The 12,586-nt window shown below is 41.9% G+C and overlaps 1 protein-coding gene across 3 annotated transcripts in view; it reads left to right on the forward strand.

The window, feature by feature from the left end:
• Positions 1–12,586, forward strand: part of LOC311608986 (uncharacterized protein) — a 94,015-nt gene that overhangs the window by 20,522 nt on the left and 60,907 nt on the right. For 2 of the 3 annotated variants that reach the window (XR_014783210.1, XR_014783211.1), the window contains exon 3: positions 675–1,308. The exons of the other annotated variant lie outside the window; for it this stretch is intronic. The gene's annotated coding sequence lies outside the window, so the exon portion shown is untranslated. Of the gene's footprint in view, positions 1–674; positions 1,309–12,586 lie in introns of those variants that run through there. 3 annotated transcript variants of the gene reach the window in all.

Genomic DNA, 12,586 nt, shown 5'->3' on the forward strand with positions numbered 1-12,586 from the left:
TAAAAACCCTCTTTATTTGTCTGCTAGAAGCTTTCCTGGAGCCACATATGTGGTTATTGAAATATTTGATAAATGTCAGAGTGACTCTGGCCCAACATTTTAGTACACTTGGTTTAGTTTTATTAACAATTTAATTTTGAAGGTGACCTTGTCAGTGATCTTTCATATGCTAAAAATATCAAAAGAAAAGTTAGAAAATTGATATTATCTAATAATAAATAAAAGTTGCTCAGGCTGTTTTTTTTTCATGAGGTATTTTAAATCCCTTGGAGGGATTACCCATCAAGTGACTTTGGGTGAGGACGGATAATGTGAATTTCTTATAAGGGCTGATTTGGAACATAGATAAGACTTCACAGGAAGAAAGGGCTACACTGATAACTGGCTTTTTGTTCCAGACAGGTGAAAATTAAAGTACAAATAAGGAGTTGTGGGTCGTATTTTTACAGATTCTCCCTCCTTGGCACCCTGTGGAACCTCTGTCAGGCGTTTGGGGCCTTGTGTCTAGCAGCAGCCTCAACCCTACCAAGTTCAGCTTTATGTAATTGTCCTGCAGCTTCTTCCTGCTTGAGGGCTACTCTCTGACCTGACCAAGAAAATGTCATTTTGGAACACGGTTGCTGCAGGCTCTCCTCCATTCGGCTCACAGGGCTATTTGCTTCACACAGGTCCAGTCCCCTGAGTCATGCATCATGAGCCGGATGTTTGGGACCTGGCCATCGAGTGACCCAGGCAAGCAATAAGACATCAAAAGATTTGGCACTCAGATCTCTGGAAGCACCTATGAGGACAGATACTTCCCCAAACCCCACGTGCTCTCCAGTGCCAGGAAATCTGAACTGGAAATCTTACAGTGAGATGATTTCCCATGACGTGTTTGGTACTGTACTTTGTTTCCTACTGGGTCATAAATGCCATGACAACACATTTCAAAAGAGAAAAAAAACACCATATTTTATATTACTAATTCTAGTTACGATCTTGTCCCAAAGATAAAAACTCAGAAAGACAAATCACTGGCAGAAGAGAAGTTATGAAGGAGAGATAAACCTGTTTTTTAGGATCCCAAGTGTGGGATTGGAATGGTCTTGTGAGAGAACAGGTGAGGTTAATCCACTGGAAGACCAACCACCTCATGCGGGAGCTTGATTGTTGCCAGCTGAAAAGATCCCGTGAACAGACTCTGGAAGGAGATATATAAATGAGCCCCGAACTGGAGGCGGAGCCTTTTGGAGACTTCGGAAAGTTTTGACTGTTCATCGTTCCACTTTGAGACGCTCCTAGAGAGAATAGCTCAAGGGAAGGCTTTGGGGCTCCAACTCCTGCTGAGGTTCTGGGTTCTGGTTGCTCCAGGTTCCAGCAGAAGAAATCCTGCCTAATTAAGCCAGGAGAATTGCCCCTCGGAACTGATATCCTTACGGTTTTGCCATTGTGTTCCTTAATCCTCATTTCATTTTGTCTTGGTTAGTCGGGTTATAAGTGACGTATGCTCGGTTAATAAGTTGTAATAAAATATATTGGTTAAGAAAATTGATCCTACAAAGGTAGTTGACTATGTAAGAGGAGCCCAGGGGAGGTTCTGACGCAGGGGAATCTGAGGGGGTTCCCACATAGAGGTCTCTAGTTCCTCTAGCAGTTGAGGTGATGGTTCTACTGAGCATCTGGATGACAGCCTCTACTAAAATTGCCCATCTCTGGAGGAGCAACTGTTTCCATAGAGAAGGTTAAGAACTTGACAGCGGAATCTCAACTGATCAAGGCTACACTTGCACATCCTTTGATTAATATGAAGCCATCTCTGGAGATGCCATTGTCTTTCAGAGGAATCACTAAGTCTGCAGAGTGGAACTTGGCAGTAGTAAAAACAAAACCAACCAGCCATCCAAAAACCAAACCAAACCAACCAACCATCCAACCAACCAACCAAACAAACAAAAAACCAAGGCAACGTAGTAGAACGCTTTGCTGAGTTGGGTCAGGGAGATATGTGTGGGGACGGAGAACCCAGGCTGGTGGTGAGGGTATCCGTGTATGGAGAGAGAGAGAGAGACATCTGCAATGATCACCAGCCCCTGGACTCCTAGAAAGATAGCAGAATCCGTTACTTAGAGACTAACACCTGCTGGGGGCTCCTTTACCACTTTGACTTTCCTAAGAGTCTCTAAAGAAACAAATGTCTAAAGGAAAGAATGAGAATTTCGGAGAAAATATCCTTTAATTGAATTCAGCCTTTTTATTGTTTACTTTTCTGTTACTGTGACAAAACACCACAGCTGAAAATGACTTCTGGAAGAAAAAGTTTATTTTGGCTCACAGTTCCTGAGGGCTACGGGTCCATCACACTGGGGGGAGGCATGGCAACCAGAGGTAGGCATGGCAGCAATGGACAGCGCATGCTCCACAGTTGTCGGGGAAGCAGGGTCTGCCTCTGACATGAACTCTGGGGCTCCTGATTAGATCACCTCCCCTTGGTGGGGAGACCATGTGGGCACACAGAGGAAGGGGATGCAGGCTATCCTGATGAGACCTGATAGGCTGTGGTCAGATGGTGGAGGGGCATAGGGTGAAAGAGGGAGGGAGAGAGGGAAAGGGAAAGCTAAGGGATAACAATCGGGATGTAATATGAATAAATTATACATAAAAATAGCAGGAAGCTGAGTGATTACACCCTCTCCTGTGACCATGAAGCAGAGTGAACTGGAAGTGGGGTGAGACCAGGAACTCTCAAATCCCACCCGAGTCATGTACTTCCTGTATAAGACTTTATCTCCTAAACCTCCCCCAAGCAATGGTGGTGGTGGTGGTAGTGGTGGTGGTGTTGGTCACAAGTGTGCAAATATGTGAACCAATAGGGGACATTTCTCATTCAAACCACTACATCCTTCATTTTATCTAACGTGCATCATGTAAAATAGCTTTCTAATGAGGGCACACTCTTCATTTGCACTACCCAAGGTCTACCTTTTCTCCCCATACAATACAGTAAGAATGATTAGGCAGAGGGCCTAGTTTTTCATTCAGTCTTTTAGAGTTGGTTTGATAATGGTTTAGTCTCAGGTACTGTGATTCCCTGGAATCACAAATATAAATAGGAAGTTGACCGATGCCCTCCAATGAGTGCAGGATTCCTGCACATGGATACCCCAGTCCCACAAAATGTTCCATTTAAAACGCCAGGCGACACCACTGACTTAATTCTCAGGTGCCATTGTCTTAAAATCCTTAAACTATTTGAGCAAGAGCCTTGTGTTTTCACTTGTACTGGGCCTCACGCAGCTGGCCCTGTTAACAAAGCTTTTTGGAGGAATAAAGAAGCCTAAGTAGCTAAAGCAACTAAACAAAAGACTAGTTCATATATTGTGATAATACAAGAGAAAGAAATGAAATGCATCCCGGAGGGACATGTGTCTACATGCACTTGCTAGAAGCCAAGTGCTTTCATGTAAGATCTGCTCTTTTAGTGATAATTTCACAGAAATTTGCACCTTATAACTGTTATCACTTTGCTTAGACACTGAAGAATTGTGTTAATTTGTGCTGGTTACTGTAACCAAGCACAAAAAACCCAGCGGTTATAATTTAGAGGGGTCAGGGAGGGTGAGGGAGAGGGGAAAGGAAATGGAAAGGAGAAAGAGGAGGATACACACACACACACACACACACACACACACACACACACACACAGTGCTTGGACAGGTTATTTTGTTATCTGCTGATCTGTCAGGCTTGCAGGGCTACATTTGCAAAACTATTTGCACCAAGCTGTACTGTACATATTGAGAACTGTGTCTGGTGAAGAGTTTACGATTGGGGTGCATGATTCGAAACCCACGCAGAATCATTAAAAAGTAGAAAAAAAAAGATTGGAGTTTGAAAGAACAGCTTACCAGGCTACCAAGATGAGACTTGATAGCCTATGACCATAAAGTGGGGGAAGAGCTCCCCCTCAGTCACAGTCCTAGGGGAGGGAGGGAGGGAGGGAGGAACGGGGGGATACAAGTGATGGGATAACTGAATAAATTAATTAAATAAAAATAAATAAAAACCAGCTTACCAGGAAAGAAATGCAGAACTCTGGAAAATCATTAAATATCATTTGGAAAATATGAGTGACAGAGAAGATATCTAAAAGCTAGGAAAGGAGGCAGGAGGACAGAAGATGCCAGGCACATTGTTCAGCTTGGGTGACATTCGTTATAATAGCACCACGCCATGCTAATGTCACATTTCAGGCATAAATGAAGAACTGAGATGTTTTCCCAAGATCTTTGAGGCAAGGGAAGCACTGTAATATGGTTCCTAATGTTCAATATAGAGAGATTCTATACTGCATTGATGTGTAATGCAAAAGTATGCCTCTTTGGTAAGTTCTCTGGGGAAAAAAAAGTGACAAGAATAGTTTTTTTCTTATCAACTTTTGTACATCAGGATAATGATGCATTAGAGAGTGTTTCTTTGAGTATATCAGAAGTGTTAGCCCTGGTTCCACAGGTCACTTTGTGTACATTTGTGGTGTTCGGGCCAAAGGGCCTGGAGAGAGGAACACGTGGAATAGTCACTCCATTACTTTCACCATTATGGCAACCACTACCAACATACAGCCAGGGATCTGAGCCCCATGATGTGCTATAAATCCCAGCTTCTAAGAGGCTTCTAAATCTTCCCAACTAGTGAAGCCACTGTCCAGCTCCAATGCTCTGTCCGAAGCTTGGGCTCTATGCCACATTCATTATCTCCAGCCTCTCTATGGAATTTTTCTTTCCTTTGCTCCGTCTCTGCCCTGGGTTTCCTCAGGTGAGACCATCCTTCTCTCCACTCTTCGTACCACTTGTCCACCTGCTCCCGCTCTGTTTTTCACTTGCCCTGATTGTTTCTTTCAAATGTTGGAAACCTACGCCCTTACATGATGGTTTGGGGAGATGGGGCTTTGAGAAGATGATTACATCAGGCGCTAGAGCCTTCAGGATAGAATTATGACCTTAAAGGTAGAGACACAGGATAGATTTCTTCTTTTCAAAGAGGCCGCGTGTTGACATAATCAGGGAGAGAAGAGAGCACTCATCAAACCTTCCGACCATGTGAAACTCTGATGTAGGTCTTCAGCCTCCAGAGCGACATACAGGAATTTTTTTGTTGTTGTTGTTGTTGTTTAAACTGCCCACTCTCTCCTCAAACTAAGGCTGTGATTACACAGCACCAATGAAAAGCCAAACCAATAAAGAGAACATCAGTCATAGCTGCTTTCACCTCTGTCTGCCCATACTGTTTGATGGCTCTATGTCTTCCTTCCCTTTGGCCAGGCCTTTGTCTTGTCCCTGGTTCCACTCTACCGGCCTCTAGTGGCCTGAACCCATTCACTTCTTAGTATAGTATAACTTAACACCTTGCCTCCTGCTTTTAGCTAGTCATACCATAGACAATGTTTTAATATAAAATATTTCTCCTGTTACTTTACAATGCAAATGTTTGACGGAGCTGTCTCTGTTTGTCTAAAAGGTAGTCTACCATCAGTGTAAGACTTATCTCTGTGAAAATAATGTGCCAGGACAAAAATTAAAAAAAAAAAACACTAACCGAACAACAGTAGGAGTTTAGAAATTTCATTAAAAAAAATTAAGTGAAAATTTACACATGGCATTAGACATGATTGGTGATTTAGATAAGAAGTGCTCTTCCTGGTTAGCTTGTTGGACAGCATTCTTTCTTCTGGGGGTACAAACATGATCTTATAGTCTTAATGGTACAATGGAAACAATTGTGTGCTGATTGCATAAACACAAGAATCTATAAATATAAAAGTTCAAATTGAATTGTATATATGTATTTCAATTATATATATATATATACAATCAAGAATGCTGACATTTAATTTATCATAGGATCTATTCCTATTCCCAATGGTCATAACATCTGCATACTTGGTAGTTGGAAATTATGTTCATCATCCCGGAATCTAGAAAATTGAGGGTCAAATTAGTCATCAAAAAGTTTGAGAGCCAAAAATTTATTTAGAAATATGTAATAGCAAACTGTAGGGTGTAATTTTTTTGGGAGACATTTTCCTCTATTCAAGAAATTCTGACGAACTTTCACTCTCCCAGTGTCCCTTATGAAAAAGTATTTTTCAGTTCAGGCCTTTCTCTTTCCTTTGACGCACAATTTTATAAGTTCAATTAATAGTCATGATTGATATATAACTAATCATGGTTTGTATATAACAAAGAGGAGATAGCAGGCTCTGGTCACGTGATTCGGTGTCCCAGTGTTGGCTTGGGCTTCTACCAGCTTTTACTAGTTGTTGCTTCCACAGCAGCTTTGATGCTATTCGAGAGGTGTTCTGAGGGGTGAGTGGAATCAGTGTGCGTGAGAAGGGCGGTGTTTAATAAGATGGATGAAATCAGATTCACATCACTGCTGCGTAAGTGTTTTAGTTTGTTCTGTGCTCCTGCTGGGATAGGGGAAGAGCAGGCCCTTGCCTTTTCCTTAATCTCTGCCCCCTTCGAGGCAGAGACTTTTATTAATGGGCAAAGCAGAAGAAAGTGAAAGACCTCTAGGAGTTAGATGATTAGTTAGCTAGTTAGTTGATTAGTTAACCTAGTTAATTTACCCAAGAGCTGAGAGAGAGAGAGAGAGGGAGAGAGAGGAGAGAGAGAGAGAGAGAGAGAGAGAGAGAGAGAGAGAGAGAGAGGGAGAGGGAGAAGAGAGAGAGAGAGAGAGAGAGAGAGAGAGAGAGAGAGAGAGAGAGAGAGAGAGAGAGAAGGGTAGTGATGGATTTTGTATAAGGGAGAACTTGGCTACAAATTGGTAAGTCAGGAGTAAACAAGGAGAGATTCTAGAGTAGGCGTGAGGAAACAGGATCAGAAGGATGACCAGGAATTGGGTTGCAGTGGGTAATGCATCACACAAGGTAAGATCAGTATAGTTTGTAGTAATTTCTGGTTATGTTACTGGACTGTTTCTTTGAGTGAAACCTCTTGGACAGGCTGCGACCCTGGAGTTCTGTGGTTTATTTGATCCCAGGCGAGAGGAAAGATATATTGTTTCTTTAGACTGAGTCATATCAAGACATGTGAGTACTGGACTCCTGAGTGTGTGGCCCGCACAGCGGCGGAGAGAACCATAAGATCAGAAACATACCATGTGTTCCAGATCTGCGGTAAAATTCTTGGGAATTATATCTGTGAATTTATGTTTTTTTTTTTTAAATCCGTAGATCAAGGGAGTATATTTTTGAGGTCTTGGGTTGGACAAAGAAGAGCATGGGTTGGAGACAGATGGTAATTGGATGATTGGAGGCAGGACATGACAGAGGGGCAGTAGTGAGCAGTATTGCAGGGAAGGACATCCTGCCGCTCCTGGGTGCAGGCACTGAGTGGTTACTGGTGTGTGGGTGCCCATCTGCTCTGAGTTAGGCAAGTCACAGGAGAGGCGCTTGGGGAATGATTTCACAGGAACCGGTGAGATAGGAAGACAGCCAAGCGAACCTGTGGGAGTGCACAACACCTTCCATGCTGCAAGGCCCAGGTTTCCAGAGCCTGGAAGCTGGGAAGAGAAGGCAGAGTCTGTGGCTTGGGTTGCTTCCCTGTCCACTTGTGTTTGTGGGCACCCGCTCCTCCTTCATACTTTCCAGAGTCTAACTTGTTTCTCTCCTTTCTGGTTAGCTCAGGGGATCTTCAAGGATAAACCACTCAGTATTAACTGGGAAATTCCAGTATTTCTCCCCCCTCCCCCCCAGCGCCCCTGCCAAGCTAAGCAATCTATTGGCATTTAAAATTATCACTAAAAAATAAATGTGCAGATAGATATTAAAATTTGTGTTACTAACTTAAAATTTTAATCTTTTCCTTGCATTGGTTAACATTAAAAAAAGCAAATTTCAACTTTATTTATTTTTAAATTTTATTTATTTATTCACTTTACATCCCAGGCGTAGGCTCCTCCCTCTTCTTCTCCTGGTCCCACGCTCCCTCTTCCATCTCCCCTCGCATATTCCTCAGAAAAGGGGAGCCCCCCTACCCACCAGTCCCAGCGCGTCAAGTCGCATCAGGACTGAGTTTGTCTTCTTTCCCGGTGGCTTGGCAAGGTAGTCCCATCAGGAGAGCCTGATCGAAAAGCAGGCTCAGAGTCCATGTCAGAGACAGCCTCTTCTCCCCTTACTAGTGGCCCCACATGAAGCCTGAGATGCCCATTGGCTACATCTATGTAGAGGACCTAGGTCCAGTTCATGCATGGTCTTTGCTTGGTGCTTCAGACTGCACAGGCCCCTCTGGGCCCTGGTTGGTTGGCTCTGCAGAGCTTGTGTCACCTCTTTTTAACCTTCCCCCCGCTTTTCCAACAGACTCCCTATACTTTGCCCAGTGTTTGGCTGTGAATCTCAGTATCGGTTTTGAACTGGTTGGCTTTCTTCCTTGAGGTGGGTCTTGTGTTGGGCCAGACATTGGTTGGGCATTCCCTCAATCTCTGCTCCATCTTTATCCCTGCACATCTTGTAGGCGGGATAAATTTTGAGTAGTGGGTTTGTGTTCCCCTCCCTCCACTAGGCATCTTGTCTAGTTAGAGGGTGTCCTCTTCAGTCTCAAATGGCCTCGGCTACTAGAAGTCTCAGCTAGAGTCCACCTCATGTCCTCCCAGAGGCCTATTCTGACTTAGGTCTCCAGCTTGTCACAGAGATGCCCCACCCACTTTATCTCTTTTTCTCTTCAGGCCTTCTGTCTTCCAGCCCCTGCTCTCCCCAGATCTGATCTTACTTCTCTCTGCAATTCCTCTCCTACCTTGTTCCTTCTCTTCAACCACTACTTCATGCACGGTAAATTCTTATGTTAATCTCTAATATTTCTAATGTTGGAGATGTTATGCTTATGAGAAATAGATAAGAGCTTTCATAATGATCAGTAAGTGGACTGATTAAAGCCTTTTAAATATTCTTAGTTTTTAAAATATATCTAATTTTATAGCCAAAGAAGTTGAGGTCCTATAAGTAAAATTACTTTCATGTAGCCGGGCGTGGTGGCGCACGCCTTTAATCCCAGCACTCGGGAGGCAGAGGCAGGTGGATCCCTGTGAGTTCGAGGCCAGCCTGGTCTACAAAGCGAGTCCAGGACAGCCAAGGCTACACAGAGAGACCCTGTCTTGAAAAACCAAAAAAAAAAAAAATTACTTTCATGCACACATGCAAATAGACGCTAAGGGCTGTGTCTTCTGGCTTAGTTCTCTTCTGTTAGTGATTAATTTAAAAGAACATTCCACTATAAATATTTATATCTGCAAATTTTCAGAAATGTTACTAAATAGAAAATGTCAATAATAATCTTTACTTAAAATTTCTAATAGTATTAACCTAATCAATATATAGTTTTTATATTACCTTGTTTTTGTCAATCATAAAGCTAATCTTTTTTTTTTCTTCTTCTTTCTTTCTTCTTTCTTTTTTCAAGGTAGGGTCCTCTCTGTCTTTCTTTCTTCTTTCTTTTTTCAAGGTAGGGTCCTCTCTGTATAGCCTTGGCTATCCTGGAACTCTCTCTGTAGACAAAGCTGGCCTCAAATGCAGATATCCTCCTCTCTCTACTTCCTAAGTATTGGGATTAAAAGGCATGTGCTACTACCAACCAGCTAATCTTTTTCTTTTAAATGGAATTTTAAAAGTTTCATGAAATTTTAATGTTTTGTTTATTAAACACTTCCAAATGAAAACAAATCTCAATTATGAATGTTATAATTTAAAGATGAATAGCATGTTTGGAAAAAATTTTGCAAACTCTATTGTTGAAGTGTCAGTGCCTTCAAACAAAGGCACCAAGAAAGACCACAAAGAGAAAAAAATTGGAAGAAAAATTTTCCTTCCCAGCGAAGTGCTGTAATAGTTAATTAAGTACAATGCTAGGCAGCTCCTGAGTTCAGAACAGATGTCAGCAGCTGTGGCCTTATAGTGAAACTTGTTTGTTTGTCTGTCTGTCTTTGAAAATTGAATGAGAAAGGGTAAAAAATATTACCTTGCTTCTGATTTTCTTGTTAAAAATTTTCATCAAAATTCTTATTTGTAGAAAAAAAAACTATGATACTACATAGGTACATATGTGTAGAAAGAAAATTTTGTATGTGTTGGGGGCCATAGTAACCTGTAGTGAATGCTGAGAGTTCTCTATAAAGATAAAGGTGAGGAAAATTTCATCTTCTATGTCTAACTTTCTGTAAAAATAGATTTTTAAAAAGTGAATATATCTTTTTTGCCTAAATAAAAAGTAACTTAGATGCAGAGACCCGGATCAGACCACACATCCTGTGAGCTCTGACGGAACTGATTAAAGGGGTTTAAAACCTTTCGTCTCATAGTCAAGGGAAGCACAAGGCACAGTTGGGAGGCGTAGAGGTGTATGTGAGACACGTTCACAAAACGCTGGCACGTGGAGGCATCTATAGATCAACGTCTGTCAGCGTTTGGTTTGCAGTGTGGGCAAACACATTTGTTGAAATATTCCCCTTCTTTAAGCGTTTTCTTGACTATTGACATAGCAAACTCTGGTTTCCCTACATTCTTGGAATGAGGTTGAGAGGAGACAGAGGCGAGGAGGAGGAGGAGGAGGAGGAGGAGCCCAAATCCGGGAGAAGGCATTCCTCACGGCAGGCTGCGATCTGCAGAAACATCTCGGAGCGTCTCTCAAAGGTACTCCTGTTCTTAATTTTGCTTGAAGCCACGCACACTCTTTGATGTGCTGGCCCTAGTAACACACACCTCCTTCCTCTCCAGACAGCCATATGAACCCATTTAGATCACAGTCCCCTGCCAGAGGCCAGGAAGGAGATGTGTACAATAATTCCAAACATGGCCAGAAATAGGAAGTGGCTCGGCGGTTTTCATAAAACTCACCGACACCTATCAAATGGCATTAGAAATATGTAGGGAGGACTGTTCACAGTTGCTTCAAATTGGCATGCTAGTACCTGCCTCACATGAAACTGCGCATTACTGGACGGTCTTCTAACCATTCATACAAAGCCATGCAGTCAGCAAGAGAGTTTCAACTGCCCAGAAAAAAACAGATGTTAAGTGGTGGTCGCTCTTTGATTTAGAAATGAAGTCAAGGGTCTTCTATTGCTTTTGAGTAAGTCAAGCTGTCTGAAAGCAAAACAACTCAAATGAAAAACATTCTTTTTGTATTGTGGGCTTTCCCCCCCCTTGCAACCCACGTTGTGTAGTCTTTGTCTGCAACAAGAGCTGTCATATATAGTTGGGAAAAGTCTAAAAGCAAAGATTGAACTTAAAATCGCTAATAGTTGGAAAGCACTGGCCTCCAGATCCTTTGTTATATTGCAAGGAAATAATTAGTTTATCAAAGCATGGCTCTTGTGTTGACAGGCCAAAAGCTATTTGTTACCTGCTCATTTTACATGTTAAACGGACAGAGATAATTATGCCACTTTAATTATACATCGTTGGCTCTGCCTTTTAAAACAAAAAAAAGTCTAACTTTATAAGTGAAAAATTTTATATTATCAAAATAATACTGTCTTTAAAATTTCCTCACTAAAACTTACATGGCGGTTTTAGGCAGATGCAATTGCACCTGGAAACATCTTGTTAGTAAAAGCATTTACTTTTTCACAGAGGGCTAGGTTCTCTCAGTAAGTCCTGGGATACCAGCCACCAAAAGCAGCTCAGTCTGTTTTCTACAGTCCTTCAGTCCAGCTGCTTGAGGCATCTTCCCTTCAGTCTCTCTATGCACAGAGATCACCAGCCACTTTTCTTAACCAAGAGCAGAAGGCTCACTCAGCACTCTTTCCCGTTTCCAGTACAATGACCTTTCCTCGAGTGTGATGGCAGCCCAAACTCATGATTAAGATGAGAAATAATTATCAAGAATGTGGCATTCATGCCTTATTCCGTCTTTAACTACCCAAGGGAGTTTGGTTAGCTTAAGTATGCATATGTATGTGTATATCCAGACACATACCTTATGTGTGTGTTTGTATCCTTAAGGAGCAATTGAGATTTACATAGCATGTTGATTGTAAAGGAAATGTTAATTTTTAAGTATTAATATTTCCTCCATGAGCATACAAATCCCTGAGGTACAATTTAGTCCAATACTGCTTGGACAAAATTGCTAAGCAGTGACAGCCAAAATCCTGTTTACCAAGTCTTAGGCTGTTGCTCACGTGTTTCAGACAATATTCCATATTTTAAAAAACAAATTAGGGCACTCCCTTAGAGGCTGAATTAATAAGACTTTCTAGAATTTGAAAACCAAAAATTTAAAATAATAAGTAGAATATTTCCTCAAACCCAGATGTTTGGCATTATATAGCTAAAATGCCTGGGTGGCTTTTTTTTGTTTGTTTTTTGTTTTGTTTTCAGGAAGCTCTTCATCCTACTGTTTGAAGTCAGGTGGCAATGGTCTGTGTCAACTATGAAAGTAAGCATGCGACTAGGATTTGCCTAGGGTTTCCATGTGGTCAGTGTGGGGTCAAAGGAAACAGGCAACATGCTTAACGGGCATCAGGCACCATGCCCTGGAGATGTAAAGGAGACACTCATTTCTAAAACAGTGGGTTTCACCTGTGGATTATAATCAAGCCGATACTGTTACCT

This window comes from Acomys minous (assembly GCF_964271855.1).
Source record: "Acomys minous genome assembly, chromosome: 11".
NCBI lineage: Eukaryota > Metazoa > Chordata > Mammalia > Rodentia > Muridae > Acomys > Acomys minous.